At 59.9% G+C, this 16,844-nt stretch overlaps 1 non-coding gene across 1 annotated transcript; it reads left to right on the forward strand.

The window, feature by feature from the left end:
• Positions 1-8,908: 8,908 nt before the first annotated feature.
• On the forward strand, positions 8,909-9,027 carry LOC131868667 (5S ribosomal RNA). The gene has a single exon (XR_009367114.1). It is a non-coding gene; the product is annotated as a 5S ribosomal RNA (ribosomal RNA).
• The last annotated feature ends 7,817 nt before the right edge of the window (positions 9,028-16,844 follow it).

Here is a 16,844-nt window from a genome sequence, read left to right on the forward strand (position 1 = left end):
AGAAGGACCCAACGGCTAGACGGAAGAGGCTTCGGGTCCGCCTCGGAATGGTCCAAGCATCGGACGCGCTTGGGGCGACTACCAGTGACAACCCCTTATCCCGCGACGCGTCCGATACACAGATAGTTCCAAGGCGGCCGAGGAGCCTCACCGCATAGCAATCGGGGTGCGAGGCGAGGGATGCGGCGAGAAGGACCCAACGGCTAGACGGAAGAGGCTTCGGGTCCGCCTCGGAATGGTCCAAGCATCGGACGCGCTTGGGGCGACTACCAGTGACAACCCCTTATCCCGCGACGCGTCCGATACACAGATAGTTCCAAGGCGGCCGAGGAGCCTCACCGCATAGCAATCGGGGTGCGAGGCGAGGGATGCGGCGAGAAGGACCCAACGGCTAGACGGAAGAGGCTTCGGGTCCGCCTCGGAATGGTCCAAGCATCGGACGCGCTTGGGGCGACTACCAGTGACAACCCCTTATCCCGCGACGCGTCCGATACACAGATAGTTCCGAGGCGGCCGAGGAGCCTCACCGCATAGCAATCGGGGTGCGAGGCGAAGGATGCGGCGAGAAGGACCCAACGGCTAGACGGAAGAGGCTTCGGGTCCGCCTCGGAATGGTCCAAGCATCGGACGCGCTTGGGGCGACTACCAGTGACAACCCCTTATCCCGCGACGCGTCCGATACACAGATAGTTCCAAGGCGGCCGAGGAGCCTCACCGCATAGCAATCGGGGTGCGAGGCGAGGGATGCGGCGAGAAGGACCCAACGGCTAGACGGAAGAGGCTTCAGGGCCGCCTCGGAATGGTCCAAGCATCGAACGCGCTTGGGGCGACTACCAGTGACAACCCCTTATCCCGCGACGCGTCCGATACACAGATAGTTCCGAGGCGGCCGAGGAGCCTCACCGCATAGCAATCGGGGTGCGAGGCGAGGGATGCGGCGAGAAGGACCCAACGGCTAGACGGAAGAGGCTTCAGGGCCGCCTCGGAATGGTCCAAGCATCGGACGCGCTTGGGGCGACTACCAGTGACAACCCCTTATCCCGCGACGCGTCCGATACACAGATAGTTCCGAGGCGGCCGAGGAGCCTCACCGCATAGCAATCGGGGTGCGAGGCGAGGGATGCGGCGAGAAGGACCCAACGGCTAGACGGAAGAGGCTTCAGGGCCGCCTCGGAATGGTCCAAGCATCGGACGCGCTTGGGGCGACTACCAATGACAACCCCTTATCCCGCGACGCGTCCGATACACAGATAGTTCCGAGGCGGCCGAGGAGCCTCACCGCATAGCAATCGGGGTGCGAGGCGAGGGATGCGGCGAGAAGGACCCAACGGCTAGACGGAAGAGGCTTCAGGGCCGCCTCGGAATGGTCCAAGCATCGGACGCGCTTGGGGCGACTACCAGTGACAACCCCTTATCCCGCGACGCGTCCGATACACAGATAGTTCCGAGGCGGCCGAGGAGCCTCACCGCATAGCAATCGGGGTGCGAGGCGAGGGATGCGGCGAGAAGGACCCAACGGCTAGACGGAAGAGGCTTCAGGGCCGCCTCGGAATGGTCCAAGCATCGGACGCGCTTGGGGCGACTACCGTTGCCAACCCCTTATCCCGCGATGCGTCTGATACACAGATAGTTCCGAGGCGGCCGAGGAGCCTCACCGCATAGCAATCGGGTTGCGAGGCAGATTATTGGGAAGGGAACCCCCTGGGATGCGGCTCAAGCAGTGCCCAAAGGGACTGGAATGCGGAATCACATCGAGAGACCCAAATGCTATACGAGGGCTCAAATCGAATTATCGATTTGGCCACGACATGGACGCATCGGAACGACTACCTTTGCCGAACCACTCGCAATTGCATCCATACCGAAACCAATAGACATTTCCGTTAGAGCCCTCGCATAGCATTCGGGAATCTCGCATGCCCCTCTAAATCGACCAATGCTGGCGCTCAATGAAAATCCGAGCGCTACCACCGTTCGAGCGCCAGCATTGGTCGAGTTAGAGGGGCACGGGGGAGAATGCTCCAGTCAACACCTCCCCTATATAAGTTATTTGTCCGATTCTTGCACAACCGTAGTCTGCCTCGTCGAATCAAACAACGGTCCCAGATTCCGACTTCCGTTCCGTAGAGACCCAAAAGCTAGATGGAGGCTCGCAAGAAAGAGAGTCGGCGCATAGCAATCGGGTTTCTCGAACGTTTAGGGACCGAGCTCACTTGCGGATAGGGCAAAATCCGCCAAGCAACCCAAAAGCTAGACGGGGGCTCGAATCGAATCGCCTAGGCGGCCACAACAACGACGTGTTGGATCGACTACCAGTGCCAAACCATTCAGCAAGACTAGTCTGTGTCGAGGCCGGATAGAGATTCTCAGAGAGCGCCCGCATAGCATTTAGGAGACCTGCCGCGTCCCTCACACTCGACAAATGGTGGTGCACGTTTATAAATCCGAGCGATCCCAACCCTTTCAAGCACCAACATCGGTCGAGATAGAGGGGCACGGAGGGGGCTGCGTGAGACAACACAGTCCCCTATATAAGTTATTTGTCCGATTCTCACACATCCGAAGAATGGTCATCAAATCGGACAACAGCCCAAACTTCCGACTTCCGTCCCAGAAAGCCCAAGAGCTATCTAAAACGTTCATGGCCGGAACTCGATCGCGGCTATACCAGTCCGCCAAGCAACCCAAAAGCTAGACTGGAGCTCTAGTCGAATCACCTCTGTGGCCATTGCAAGGACGTGTTGGAGCGACTACCATTGCCGAACCATTCCGCAGGTCGAGTCCATACCAAGGCCGCATAGAGATTCACGATGAGCTCCTGCATAGCAATCAGGAGACTTGCCGTGTCCATCACAATCGATAAATCCTGGTGCAAGATTTTTGCATCCGAGCGCTCCAACCAGTCGAGCACCAGCATCAATCGACATAAACGGGCACGGGGGGAGGATGCTCGAGAACACTACCTCCCCTATATAAGTTATTTGTCCGATTCTCAAGCAGCCGAAGTCTGGTCATCGAATCGGGTCAAAGACCACAACTTCCGACTTTACCCACAATGCAAGTCATCGAATCGAACATCGGCCCCCGAGTCGGACTCCATGCGTATGTCAGGTCATCGGACCCAAATTCCGCCTTCCTGCGCATGGCGGGCCATCAATATCAACTCGGTCATCGGACCCAAACTCCGCCTTTTTGCGTATGGCACGCCTTCAAATCGGTCATCGGACCCAAATTCCGCCTTCCTGTGCATGGCGGGCCATCAACATCAACTCGGTCATCGGACCCAAATTCCGCCTTTCTGCGCATGGCACGCCATCAACTCGGTCATCGGACCCAAATTCCGCCTTCCTGCGCATGGCAGGTCATCGGACACAAATTCAGACCTCGCCAATATGCCTACGTATCGAATCGGTCATCGGACCCAACTTCCGACTTCATCCATACTGTAGGGTCTTTGAGGTTGGCGCGGTGCGCTCAACCCAGGGAGTCGACCCATCGAAGCATACACCTCCCCTATATAAGCTATTTGTCCGATTCCCACACCTGTGTAGTTTGCACCTCTGACCAGGACATCGACCCCAACTTCCGAACTCGACTGCAACGACGGCACCAGCGCCTTGGTGCGCACCTTGCGACGCACAGTCCCAACATTCGCCTTCCTGCACATGGCAGGTCATCGGACCCAAATTCCGACCTCGCGAGTATGCCTACATATCGAATCGGTCATCGGACCCAACTTCCGACTTCATCCATACCGTAGGGTCTTTGAGGTTGGCGCGGTGCGCTCAACCCGGGGAGTCGACCCAACGAAGCATACACCTCCCCTATATAAGCTATTTGTCCGATTCCCACACCTGTGTAGTTTGCACCTCCGATCAAGACATCGACCCCAACTTCCGAACTCGCCTCCAACGACCGAACCAGCGCCTTGGTGCGCACCTTGCAACGCACAGTGCCAACATTCGCCTTCCTGCACGTGGCAGGTCATCGGACCCAAATTCCGACCTCGCGAGTATGCCTACATATCGAATCGGTCATCGGACCCAACTTCCGACTTCATCCATACCGTAGGGTCTTTGAGGTTGGCGCGGTGCGCTCAACCCGGGGAGTCGACCCAACGAAGCATACACCTCCCCTATATAAGCTATTTGTCCGATTCCCACACCTGTGTAGCTTGCACCTCCGATCAGGACATCGACCCCAACTTCCGAACTCGACTAAAAAGACCGCACCAGCGCCTTGGTGTGCACCTTGCAACGCACAGTGTCAACATTCGCCTTCCTGCACATGGCAGGTCATCGGACCCAAATTCCGACCTCATGAGCATACCTACTAATCGAATCGGTCATCGGACCCAACTTCCGACTTCATCCATACCGTAGGGTCTTTGAGGTTGGCGCGGTGCGCTCAACCTGGGGAGTCGACCCATCGAAGCATACACCTCCCCTATATAAGCTATTTGTCCGATTCCGACACCTGTGTAGTTTGCACCTCCGCTCAGGACATCGACCCCAACTTCCGAACTCGCCTGCAACGACCGAACCAGCGCCTTGGTGCGCACCAAAAGTGCGCACTTTTGGAGGGCACTTTTCTGCGCTCCAAAGGTGCGCACTTTTGGAGGGCACTTTTTGGAGGGCACTTTTCTGCGCTCCAAAGGTGCGCACTTTTGGAGGGCACTTTTTGGAGGGCACTTTTCTGCGCTCCAAAGGTGCGCACTTTTGGAGGGCACTTTTTGGAGGGCACTTTTCTGCGCTCCAAAGGTGCGCACTTTTGGAGGGCACTTTTTGGAGGGCACTTTTCTGCGCTCCAAAGGTGCGCACTTTTGGAGGGCACTTTTTGGAGGGCACTTTTCTGCGCTCCAAAGGTGCGCACTTTTGGAGGGCACTTTTTGGAGGGCACTTTTCTGCGCTCCAAAGGTGCGCACTTTTGGAGGGCACTTTTTGGAGGGCACTTTTCTGCGCTCCAAAGGTGCGCACTTTTGGAGGGCACTTTTTGGAGGGCACTTTTCTGCGCTCCAAAGGTGCGCACTTTTGGAGGGCACTTTTTGGAGGGCACTTTTCTGCGCTCCAAAGGTGCGCACTTTTGGAGGGCACTTTTTGGAGGGCACTTTTCTGCGCTCCAAAGGTGCGCACTTTTGGAGGGCACTTTTGTGCACTCCAAAGGTGCGCACTTTTGGAGGGCACTTTTCCTGTGCTCCAAAGGTGCACACCTAGGTGAGCACCTTCGACCACACCTTGTAGCACACCAAACTCTGACTTTCGACTTCATCCGCAATGCAGGGTCTTTGAGGTTGGCGCAATGCGCACAACCAGGGGAGTCGACCCATCAAACCCAACACCTCCCCTATATAAGCTATTTGTCTGATTCTCATACATGCGTAGCCTGCAGGAGCAATTAGGACATCGACCCCAACTTTCGGCTTCTAAACGAAAACAAGGTCTTTGAGGTTGGTGTAATGCGAACAACTAGGGGAGTCAACCCATCAAACCCAACACCTCCCCTATATAAGCTATTTGTCTGATTCTCATACATGTGTAGTCTACAGGAGCAATTAGGACATCGACCCCAACTTTTGACTTCTTAACGAAAACAAGGTCTTTGAGGTTGACGTAATGCGCACAACCAGGGGAGTCGACCCATCAAACCCAACACCTCCCCTATATAAGCTATTTGTCCGATTCTCATACATGTGTAGCCTGCAGGAGCCATTAGGACATTGACCCCAACTTTTGACTTCTTAACGAAAACAAGGTCTTTGAGGTTGGCGTAATGCGCACAACCAAGGGAGTTGACCCATCAAACCCAACACCTCCCCTATATAAGCTATTTGTCTGATTCTCATACATGTGTAGCCTGCAACAACGATTAGGACATCCACCCCAACTTCTGAATTCGTCTGCGTTGACCGCACCAAAGGTGCACGCCTTGGTGCTCACCAAAATCCGACTTCCGACTTCTTCTGCTATGCGGGGTCTTTGAGGTTGGCGCAGTGCGCACAACCAGGGGAGTCAACCCACCGAATGCAACACCTCCCCTATATAAGCTATTTGTCTGATTCTCATACATGCGTAGACTGCAGCAATGATTAGGACATCCACCCCAACTTTTGACTTCTTAAACAAGACAGGGTCTTTGAAGTTGGTGCAGTGCACACAACCAGGGGAGTCGACCCATCAAACGCAACACCTCCCCTATATAAAGCTATTTGTCCGATTCTCATACGTGTAGTCTGCAGCAGCGATTAGGACATCGACCCCAACTTCCGAATTCGTTTGCATTGACCGCACCAAAGGTGCACGCCTTGGTGTGCACCCTGGAGTGCACTTTGGTGCTCACCTCGGTGCACACTTTGGTGTGCACCTCGGTGTGCACCAAAGGTGCGCACCTTGGAGCGCACCAAAGGTGTACACTTTGGAGCGCACCACATAGGGTCTTTGAGAGGTTGGCGCAGTGCGCACACCAAGGTGGGTGTTGAGGTGCGTGCCGAGGTGGGTGGGTGCTAGGGTGCGCTCCATGGTGGGTGCCAGGGTGGGTGCGTGCTAGGGTGGATTCCAAAGAGGGTCATAGGGTGGGTGCCAAGGTGGGTTGGTGATATAGTGGGTTCAAAGGTGGGTACTAGGGTGGGTTCCAAGGTGGGTCACAAGTTGGGTGCCAGGATGCGTGGGTGTTAGGTTGGGTGCCAAGGTGGGCTCCTGCGTGGGTGGGTGCTAGGGTGGGTTTCAAGGTGGACGCGAGGGCGGGTGCCAAGGTGGGTAACAAGTTGGGTGTTAGGATGGGTGAGTGCTAGAGTGGGTGCCAAGGTGGGTGGGTGCTAAGGTGGATGCCAAGGTGGTTCACAGGGTGGGTGGGTTCTAGGGTGAGTTCCAAGGTGGGTCACAGGTTCAGTGCTAGGGTGGGTGTCAAGGCGGGTGTCGAGGTGCCTGGGTGCTAGGGTGTGGATGCCAATGTGGGTCATAGGGTGGGTACTAGGGTGGGCTGCAATGTGGGTGCCAAGGTGGGTAACATGCTCGGTGGGTTCTAAATTGGGTGCCAGGGTGGGTGTGCACCCACCTTGCCCGAGGTGGGTGCCAAGGTGCCAGTGTGGGTGGGTGCTAAGGTGGATGCCAAGGTGGGTGAGAAGGTGGGTGATAGGTTGAGTGGTAGGATGGGTGGGTGCCAAGATGGGTCACAGGGTGGGTGCAAGGGTGGGTAGGTGCTAGGGTTGGTGTCAGGGTGGGTGGGTGCTAGGTTGGGTTCCAAGGTGGGTGCGAGGGTGAGTGTCAAGGTGGGTCACAGGTTAGGTGCTAGGATGGGTGAGTGCTAGGGTGCAAAGGTGCCAGGGTGGGTGCTAGGATGGGTCGATGCTAGGGTGAGTGGCAAGGTGGGTCCACAAGTGTCAAGGTGGGTGCCGAGGTGGGTGCCAAGTCGGCGACTGCTATGGTGGATGCCAAGGTGGGTCACGGGGTGGGTGCCAAGTTGCTAGGTTGGGTTCCAAGGTGGGTGCCAACGTGGGTGCTAGGGTGCGTGGGTTAAAGGGTGTGTCACAACGTGGGTGCCAGGATGGGTGCGCACCCACACTGGCCAAGACGGGTGCGGGTGCAAGGTTGGGTTCCAAGCCCGGTCACAGGCTGGGTGCTAGGATGGGTGGGTGCCAAGGTGGGCACCAGGGTGGGTGCACCCACCCTGGCCAAGGTGGGTCACGGGGTGGGTCCTAGGGTGGGTAACGGGGTGGGTACTAAGGTGCGTGCCAAGGTGGGTCATAGGGTGGGTGCCAAGGTGGGCACCAGGGTGGGTGTGCACCAACCCTAGCCAGGGTAGGTCACGGGGTGGTTGTCGGGGTGGGCGTCAAGGAGCCAAGGTGGGTGGCAAGTAGCCAAGTTGCGTGCCAAGGTGGGTGTCGGGGTGGGTGCCAAGGATCCAAGGTGGGTGCCAAGGAACCAAGGTGGGTGTCTGGGTGGGTGCCGAGGTGGGAGCCAGGGTGGGTCCCAAGGTGAGTGCAAAGGTGGGTGCCAGGGTCAAGGTGAGTGCCAATGTGGGTTCCAAGGTGCCAGGGTCAGGGTGAGTGCCAATGTGGGTTCAAAGGTGCTAAGTTGGGTGCGAGGTTGGGTGCGAGGGTGGGTGGGTGCCAAGGTGTGCTAGGTGGAAGCCCGGGTGGGTCGGCATCCCATGGGTGTCGAGTTGGGTGCCTGATGGGTGCTTCTTGTCAAGTTTTAGTCGTCGGGACTCATTTCGAGCCTTAGAGGTCGTTTCTTGTCCGGTTGCCCTGTCTTCGACCTGGGAACCCAATTTTGGTCCTCGGGTCCCATTTTTTTTTGTCTCGCATCCCACTTTTGGCCTGTGGCCTTTTCGGGGTCGATTCTCGTTTTGGGCATCAGAGCATGTTTCTTCTCCTAAAACCCAATATTTGTTTATTAAGTCTCGGAACACATTTTTGTTCTCGTGGACCCATCATGGGTCTTGGAACGCATTTGTGGTCCTTGGGTCCCATTTTGCATCCCGAAACTTGTGTTTTGGTGCTTGATCCCTATTTTGGGTGCCCACCTTGCACCAAGTGCGCACCCGGGGCAAACCGAGCGCCTTGGTGCACCGGGGCAAGATCGAGCGTGCACCCGAGGCGCCCCGAACATGCACCAAGGTGCACTCGGCCCACATGTGAGCGCAGGTCGTTGCGCCCGAGGTGGTGTGTGGGCACCGCGTTGCAGACGGGACACTGCACGCACACGACGCCCCCTCCAGGTGCACGCACGTAGGCCGGGCCGGGTGCACACCCGACGCCCTAGCAAGGTGCGCGCACCCGGGCAGGGCTCACACTTGGCGAACGGGGCGCACTTCGCGAGGGAGGGTGTGCACCTCGACGGGGGTGGGTGGCCGGGGTGGATTCGCACGTGGGTCGCGGTTTGCTAAGTACACACTGCGACAAGCTCATAACGGGTGCGATCATACCAGCATTAGTGCACCGGATCCCATCAGAACTCCGCAGTTAAGCGCGCTTGGGCCGGAGTAGTACTGGGATGGGTGACCTCCCGGGAAGTCCCGGTGTTGCACCCTTTTTTAGTTTTTCGCCGGGCGTCGCAATGCTATTTGAATAAACCTTTTGCCCGTTTGCGTTCTCGTCGGGGCCGGGCCGGGCCGGGGTGCGCTGCCCGCACTACCGCGCGCGCGGGGGCGACACCGAGCGCGCACCCGAGGCGCCCCGAGCACACAGGCCACGGTGCAACCCGGGCGTTGTGCGCGCACCCCGGTGCGCCCGAGGTGCTGCGCGCGCACCCAGGTGAAATCGGTGTGCACCTCGGCCAGTGCGCGCTCGGTCGAGTCGCGCACGTTGGCCAAGGTGCACGGTGATGTTTCTTACTCTAAGGTTCCGCACCAGACGCCCGGGACAGGTGAGCGAAGCTGGGCGGGGCCGGGTGCGCGGCCGGGGCAGGTGCACGCAGCTGGAGAGAGCTTTGGAGCACACTTCGGAGCGCACCAATGATGCGCTCCATTCAAAAGTTTCCTGAAAAGGCAAAAAAAGTTGAGATTATAGAATTTCCCACTTGAGAGATTGTAAAAAAAAAAAATTTAAAATGAAGGAAACGCGGGTGCCAAGGTGTGCGCAGCCCAGCCAAGGTGTGCGCACCAAGGCGCCCACCCTGGCGAAGGTGCACGCAAGGTGCGCACCCGAGGCAAACCGGACAATTAACCCAACTTTCGACTTCGCGCGCACCTTGGAGCGCACTTCGGAGCGCTCCTTGGTGCGCACCAATCTTGGGCACCTCGGAGTGCACCATGGCGCCCACCAAGGTGCGCACCCGGGGCAAACCGAGCTCCGACTTCGTGCGCACCTTGGAGCGCACGAAAGGTGCGCACCATGGCGCCCACCAAGGTGCGCAGCCCAGCCAAGGCGTGCGCATCAAGGTGCGCACCCTGGCGAAGGTGCGCACCCGGGGCAAACCGAGCTCCGACTTCGTGCGCACCTTGGAGCGCACAAAAGGTGCGCAACCCAGCCAAGGTGTGCGCACCCCGGTCAAACCGAGCTCCGAATCGTGCGCACCAGAGGTGCACGCCATCGTGCGCACCTTGGAGCACACTTCGGAGCCCTCCTTGGTGCGCGCCGATGTTGCGCACCTCGGAGCGCACCCGGGGAAAACAATGCAATTAACCCGACTTTCGACTTCGTGGGCACCTCGGAGCGCTCTCGGGTTCGCACCTCGGAGCACACCGAGGTGCGCACCTTTGATGCGCTGCCTTCACCAATTTCCAGAAAAGGCAAGAAAACATTGAGAAGGTGTGCGCACCGAGGTGCCCACCCTGGCGAAGGTGCACGCGAGGTGCGCACCCGGGGCAAACCGGGCTCCGACTTCGTGCACGCCGCACCTTGGAGCACACTTCGGAGCGCTCCTTGGTGCGCACCAGGGCGCGCAACCCAGCCGAGGTGCCCACCCCGGCGAAGGTGCACGCGAGGTGCGCACCCGGGGCAAACCGGGCTCCGACTTCGTGCACGCCATGGTGCCCACCGCGGCGAAGGTGCACGCGAGGTGCGCACCCGGGGCAAACCGGGCTCCGACTTCGTGCACGCCGCACCTTGGAGCACACTTCGGAGCGCTCCTTGGTGCGCACCATGGTGCCCACCAGGGCGCGCAACCCCGCCGAAGGTGCACGCGAGGTGCGCACCCGGGGCAAACCGGGCTCCGACTTCGTGCACGCCGCACCTTGGAGCACACTTCGGAGCGCTCCTTGGTGCGCACCATGGTGCCCACCAGGGCGCGCAACCCCGCCGAAGGTGCACGCGAGGTGCGCACCCGGGGCAAACCGGGCTCCGACTTCGTGCACGCCATGGTGCGCACCGCGGCGAAGGTGCGCACCCGGGGCAAACCGGGCTCCGACTTCGTGCACGCCGCACCTTGGAGCACACTTCGGAGCGCTCCTTGGTGCGCACCAGGGCGCGCAACCCAGCCGAGGTGCCCACCCCGGCGAAGGTGCACGCGAGGTGCGTACCCGGGGCAAACCGGGCTCCGACTTCGTGCACGCCGCACCTTGGAGCACACTTCGGAGCGCTCCTTGGTGCGCACCATGGTGCCCACCAGGCCGCGCAACCCAGCCAAGGTGTGCGCACCAAGGTGCACGCGAGGTGCGCACCCGGGGCAAACCGGGGTCCGACTTCGTGCACGCCGCACCTTGGAGCACACATCGGGGCGCTCCCGGGTTCGCACCGGCGTTGCGCACCGTGGTGGGCACCTCGGAGCACACCAAGGTGGGCAGCGAGGTGCGCACCTTTGATGCGATGCCTTCACTAATTTCCATAAAAGGCAAAAAAAAAACGAGATTTTAAAATTTCCGTTTTGAAAGATAGTGAGAAAAAGGGAATGCTGGTGCCATCTTGAGCCCGCCCTGGTGCGCAGCCCAGCCAAGGTGTGCGCACCAAGGTGCCCACCCTGGCGAAGGTGCGCGCCCGGGCAATTAATCCAACTTCCAACTTCGCGCGCGCCAGGGTGGGAGCGCACCCAACAACCGGGCCTGGGAAGAGCCAATGCGAGAAACCCCACCAAACGCTCTGACAAAAAAAGAGGGGGCGCTCCAGTAACCCCGCTTCGGAGCGCACCCTGGGCAAACCCAGCCAAGGTGCCCACCCCGGCCAAGGTGCAGGCGAGGTGCGCACCCGGGGCAAACCGGGCTCCGACAACGTGCACGCCGCACCTTGGAGCACACTTCGTAGCGCTCCCGGGTGCGCACCTCAGAGCACACCAAGGTGGGCAGCGAGGTGCGCACCTTTGATGCGCTGCCTTCACTAATTTCCAGAAAAGGCAAAAAAAAAAGGAGATTTTAAAATTTCCGTTTTGAAAGATAGTGAAAAAAACGGAACGCGCGTGCCATCTTGAGCCCGCCCTGGTGCGCAGCCCAGGTAAGGTGCCCACCCTGGCAAAGGTGCGCACCCGGGCAATTAACCCTACTTCCGACTTCGTGCGCGCCAGGGTGGCAACCGGGCCTCGGAAGAGCCAATGCGAGAAACCCCACCAAACGCTCCGACAAAAAAAGAGGCGGCGCTCCAATAACCCCGCTTCGGAGCGCAGCCGGGGCAAACCCAGCCAAGGTGCCCACCCCGACGAAGGTGCACGCGAGGTGCGCACCCGGGGCAAACCGGGCTCCGACAACGTGCACGCAGCACCTTGGAGCACACTTCGAAGCACTCCCGGGTGCCCACCGGCGTTGCGCACCGTGGTGGGCAGCGAGGTGCGCACCTTTGATGCGCTGCCTTCACTAATTTCCAGAAAAAGGCAAAAAAAAATGAGATTTTAAAATTTCCGTTTTGAAAGATAGTGAAAAAAAAGGAACGCGGGTGCCATCTTGAGCCCGCCCTGGTGCGCAGCCCAGGCAAGGCATGCGCACCAAGGTGCCCACCCGAGGTGCACACCCGGGGCAAACCGGGCTCCGACTTCGTGCAGGCCGCACCTTGGAGCACACTTCGGAGCGCTCCTTGGTGCGCACCATGGTGCCCACCAGGGCGCGCAACCCAGCCAAGGTCTGCACACCAAGGTGCCCACCCCGGCGAAGGTGCACGCGAGGTGCGCACCCGGGGCAAACCGGGCTCCGACTTCGTGCACGCCATGGTGCCCACCGCGGCGAAGGTGCACGCGAGGTGCGCACCCGGGGCAAACCGGGCTCCGACTTCGTGCACGCCGCACCTTGGAGCACACTTCGGAGCGCTCCTTGGTGCGCACCATGGTGCCCACCAGGGCGCGCAACCCAGCCAAGGTGTGCGCACCAAGGTGCACGCGAGGTGCGCACCCGGGGCAAACCGGGGTCCGACTTCGTGCACGCCGCACCTTGGAGCACACATCGGAGCGCTCCCAGGTTCGCACCAGCGTTGCGCACCTTTGATGCGCTGCCTTCACTAATTTCAAGAAAAGGCAAAAAAAAACGAGATTTTAAAATTTCCGTTCTGAAAGATAGTGAAAAAAACGGAACGCGGGTGCCATCTTGAGCCCTTCCTGGTGCGCAGCCCAGGCAAGTTGTGCGCACCAAGGTGCCCACCCTGGCGGAGGTGCGCGCCCGGGGCAATCCGGGCTCCGACTTCGTGCACTGCATGGTGCCCACCAAGGCGCGCAACCCAGCCAAGGTGCCCACCGCAGCGAAGGTGCACGCGAGGTGCGCACCCGAGGTGCACACCCGGGGCAAACCGGGCTCCGACTTCGTGCACGCCGCACCTTGGAGCACACTTCAGAGCGCTCCTTGGTGCGCACCAGGGCGCGCAACCCAGCCGAGGTGCCCACCCCGGCGAAGGTGCACGCGAGGTGCGCACCCGGGGCAAACCGGGCTCCGACTTCGTGCACGCCATGGTGCCCACCGCGGCGAAGGTGCGCACCCGGGGCAAACCGGGCTCCGACTTCGTGCACGCCGCACCTTGGAGCACACTTCGGAGCGCTCCTTGGTGCGCACCATGGTGCCCACCAGGCCGCGCAACCCAGCCAAGGTGTGCGCACCAAGGTGCACGCGAGGTGCGCACCCGGGGCAAACCGGGGTCCGACTTCGTGCACGCCGCACCTTGGAGCACACATCGGGGCGCTCCCGGGTTCGCACCGGCGTTGCGCACCGTGGTGGGCACCTCGGAGCACACCAAGGTGGGCAGCGAGGTGCGCACCTTTGATGCGATGCCTTCACTAATTTCCATAAAAGGCAAAAAAAAAACGAGATTTTAAAATTTCCGTTTTGAAAGATAGTGAGAAAAAGGGAATGCTGGTGCCATCTTGAGCCCGCCCTGGTGCGCAGCCCAGCCAAGGTTTGCGCACCAAGGTGCCCACCCTGGCGAAGGTGTGCGCCCGGGCAATTAACCCAACTTCCAACTTCGCGCGCGCCAGGGTGGGAGCGCACCCAACAACCGGGCCTGGGAAGAGCCAATGCGAGAAACCCCACCAAACTCTCTGACAAAAAAAGAGGGGGCGCTCCAGTAACCCCGCTTCGGAGCGCACCCTGGGCAAACCCAGCCAAGGTGCCCACCCCGGCCAAGGTGCAGGCGAGGTGCGCACCCGGGGCAAACCGGGCTCCGACAACGTGCACGCCGCACCTTGGAGCACACTTCGTAGCGCTCCCGGGTGCGCACCTCAGAGCACACCAAGGTGGGCAGCGAGGTGCGCACCTTTGATGCGCTGCCTTCACTAATTTCCAGAAAAGGCAAAAAAAAAAGGAGATTTTAAAATTTCCGTTTTGAAAGATAGTGAAAAAAACGGAACGCGCGTGCCATCTTGAGCCCGCCCTGGTGCGCAGCCCAGGTAAGGTGCCACCCTGGCAAAGGTGCGCACCCGGGCAATTAACCCTACTTCCGACTTCGTGCGCGCCAGGGTGGCAACCGGGCCTCGGAAGAGCCAATGCGAGAAACCCCACCAAACGCTCCGACAAAAAAAGAGGCGGCGCTCCAATAACCCCGCTTCGGAGCGCAGCCGGGGCAAACCAAGCCAAGGTGCCCACCCCGACGAAGGTGCACGCGAGGTGCGCACCCGGGGCAAACCGGGCTCCGACAACGTGCACGCAGCACCTTGGAGCACACTTCGAAGCACTCCCGGGTGCCCACCGGCGTTGCGCACCGTGGTGGGCAGCGAGGTGCGCACCTTTGATGCGCTGCCTTCACTAATTTCCAGAAAAAGGCAAAAAAAAATGAGATTTTAAAATTTCCGTTTTGAAAGATAGTGAAAAAAAAGGAACGCGGGTGCCATCTTGAGCCCGCCCTGGTGCGCAGCCCAGGCAAGGCATGCGCACCAAGGTGCCCACCCGAGGTGCACACCCGGGGCAAACCGGGCTCCGACTTCGTGCAGGCCGCACCTTGGAGCACACTTCGGAGCGCTCCTTGGTGCGCACCATGGTGCCCACCAGGGCGCACCCGAGGCAAACCGGGCTCCGACTTCGTGCACGCCGCACCTTGGAGCACACATCGGAGCGCTCCCAGGTTCGCACCAGCGTTGCGCACCTTTGATGCGCTGCCTTCACTAATTTCCAGAAAAGGCAAAAAAAAACGATATTTTAAAATTTCCGTTCTGAAAGATAGTGAAAAAAACGGAACGCGGGTGCCATCTTGAGCCCTTCCTGATGCGCAGCCCAGGCAAGTTGTGCGCACCAAGGTGCCCACCCTGGCGGAGGTGCGCGCCCGGGGCAAACCGGGCTCCGACTTCGTGCACTGCATGGTGCCCACCAAGGCGCGCAACCCAGCCAAGGTGCCCACCGCAGCGAAGGTGCACGCGAGGTGCGCACCCGAGGTGCACACCCGGGGCAAACCGGGCTCCGACTTCGTGCACGCCGCACCTTGGAGCACACTTCAGAGCGCTCCTTGGTACGCACCAGGGCGCGCAACCCAGCCAAGGTGCTCACCCCGGCGAAGGTGCACGCGAGGTGCGCACCCGGGGCAAACCGGGCTCGGACTTCGTGCACGCCGCACCTTGGAGCACACATCGGAGCGCTCCCGGGTTCGCACCAGCATTGCGCACCTTTGATGCGCTGCCTTCACTAATTTCCAGAAAAGGCAAAAAAAAGAAAAAAATGAGATTTTAAAATTTCCGTTTTGAAAGATAGTGAAAAAAACGGAACGCGGGTGCCATCTTGAGCCCGCCCTGGTGTGCAGCCCAGGCAAGTTGTGCGCACCAAGGCACCCACCCTGGCCAAGGTGGGTCACGGGGTGGGTCCTAGGGTGGGTAACGGGGTGGGTACTAAGGTGCGTGCCAAGGTGGGTCATAGGGTGGGTGCCAAGGTGGGCACCAGGGTGGGTGTGCACCAACCCTAGCCAGGGTAGGTCACGGGGTGGTTGTCGGGGTGGGCGTCAAGGAGCCAAGGTGGGTGGCAAGTAGCCAAGTTGCGTGCCAAGGTGGGTGTCGGGGTGGGTGCCAAGGATCCAAGGTGGGTGCCAAGGAACCAAGGTGGGTGTCTGGGTGGGTGCCGAGGTGGGAGCCAGGGTGGGTCCCAAGGTGAGTGCAAAGGTGGGTGCCAGGGTCAAGGTGAGTGCCAATGTGGGTTCCAAGGTGCCAGGGTCAGGGTGAGTGCCAATGTGGGTTCAAAGGTGCTAAGTTGGGTGCGAGGTTGGGTGCGAGGGTGGGTGGGTGCCAAGGTGTGCTAGGTGGAAGCCCGGGTGGGTCGGCATCCCATGGGTGTCGAGTTGGGTGCCTGATGGGTGCTTCTTGTCAAGTTTTAGTCGTCGGGACTCATTTCGAGCCTTAGAGGTCGTTTCTTGTCCGGTTGCCCTGTCTTCGACCTGGGAACCCAATTTTGGTCCTCGGGTCCCATTTTTTTTTGTCTCGCATCCCACTTTTGGCCTGTGGCCTTTTCGGGGTCGATTCTCGTTTTGGGCATCAGAGCATGTTTCTTCTCCTAAAACCCAATATTTGTTTATTAAGTCTCGGAACACATTTTTGTTCTCGTGGACCCATCATGGGTCTTGGAACGCATTTGTGGTCCTTGGGTCCCATTTTGCATCCCGAAACTTGTGTTTTGGTGCTTGATCCCTATTTTGGGTGCCCACCTTGCACCAAGTGCGCACCCGGGGCAAACCGAGCGCCTTGGTGCACCGGGGCAAGATCGAGCGTGCACCCGAGGCGCCCCGAACATGCACCAAGGTGCACTCGGCCCACATGTGAGCGCAGGTCGTTGCGCCCGAGGTGGTGTGTGGGCACCGCGTTGCAGACGGGACACTGCACGCACACGACGCCCCCTACAGGTGCACGCACGTAGGCCGGGCCGGGTGCACACCCGACGCCCTAGCAAGGTGCGCGCACCCGGGCAGGGCTCACACTTGGCGAACGGGGCGCACTTCGCGAGGGAGGGTGTGCACCTCGACGGGGGTGGGTGGCCGGGGTGGATTCGCACGTGGGTCGCGGTTTGCTAAGTAAACACTGCGACAAGCTCATAAC

This window comes from Cryptomeria japonica, unplaced genomic scaffold, assembly GCF_030272615.1.
Source record: "Cryptomeria japonica unplaced genomic scaffold, Sugi_1.0 HiC_scaffold_212, whole genome shotgun sequence".
Classification (NCBI taxonomy): Eukaryota; Viridiplantae; Streptophyta; class Pinopsida; order Cupressales; family Cupressaceae; genus Cryptomeria; species Cryptomeria japonica.